The sequence below is a fragment of the Austrofundulus limnaeus genome, unplaced genomic scaffold (genome assembly GCF_001266775.1).
Source record: "Austrofundulus limnaeus strain Quisiro unplaced genomic scaffold, Austrofundulus_limnaeus-1.0 Scaffold335, whole genome shotgun sequence".
In the NCBI taxonomy this organism is placed as follows: Eukaryota; Metazoa; Chordata; class Actinopteri; order Cyprinodontiformes; family Rivulidae; genus Austrofundulus; species Austrofundulus limnaeus.
Window position 1 is genome coordinate 504,030 of NW_013952737.1, and position 1,228 is coordinate 505,257.

Sequence of the window (1,228 nt, forward strand, 5' to 3'; positions counted from 1 at the left end):
ACCTTTAGCTTTTAGCTTATGTTTTGCGCAACAGGCATTCACCCTTGCATTTTCCTAGGAAATGCAAATTCTCTAGTTACAAATAACTTCATTTCTGGACATTTATGGTTTGATTTCTTTGTATGTATGGATCACTTGGGTTGTTACCGACATCTGGCGAAAATTTCATGTCATTAGCCCCTCTAGTAATATATTTACCGAGAAAAATGGTGACGTGTTCAATACTTATTTTACCTGCTGTAAATCTAGCCATGATAAATTGTTTACTTTAAAAGCCTGCCCCTTCCAATATGGCGTCACGCTCGCACCGCCGTGGTCAATCTTCTGAAGCATGCAAGACGCCTCGATTCTACACATCTCACTGGCTGTGTCCCCTGAAGAGGGAACAGTTCATTAGCTGAGTCAGCATTCACACTGTTGTTTCACTGTTTCTTCTGTACATTTTTATAATCAAACTATTTCTGCATACTCTGCATACCATTTTAACCAGAGGTGGAAAGAGTACTAAAATGTACTCAAATAAAAGTGCAGTTACTTTGTTGAAGTTTTACTCAAGTATAAGTAAAGATTCTTGGATAAAAATAAATCATTAAAAGGTAAAATTTGTGCTAATATTTGCAAAACTGTAGCAGGATATAAAACAAGCAAACTAAAGCTAAAAGTAGCAGAACAACAGCTAAAATAAGTAAAACTGTTGCTAAGTATAGCAAATTGGTAGCTAAAACATATACTCAGCTATTTTACCTACTAATGTGCTTCTTTTAGCCTTTAGCTACAGATCTGCTGCTTTTTAGCCTTTTGCTACTTAGCTTCTTGCTTTTAGTTTGTGTTTTGGCTGTTTCAGCCTATGTTCTGCTCAACTTTGCCTTTCTTTTACTCATTTTAGTTTCAGCTTGTTTTAACTTTAACAACTTGCTACTTTTAGCAGTCATTCAGCGCTCGGGGTCACACTGTGTTTTAACAGAAAATGTTTYTCTTGTCTCCACCTTGTAATCATCTGAAACAAGGTTTTAAAGGACAGTGCGTGAAAAATTCCCTCCCACCAATATAAAGATAAATGTTTACAATTGTTGCTTTTGTATTTTTAGTAAAGTTATGGCCACTTCATTAGTTTAAATGCTCAACTAAATATTGAAACAATGGGCCTCATACAAGAACCGTTCGTACGCACAGATTTGTTCTTAAGTTGTGCGTACGAGTGATTTAGGAGAATTTGTGGCATTCACCA

At 36.0% G+C, this 1,228-nt stretch overlaps 1 protein-coding gene across 1 annotated transcript in view; it reads left to right on the plus strand.

Moving 5' to 3' along the window:
• The window catches only part of pmelb (premelanosome protein b), a 17,450-nt gene that overhangs the window by 10,399 nt on the left and 5,823 nt on the right, over positions 1-1,228 (plus strand). The gene's annotated exons all lie outside the window — the stretch shown is intronic.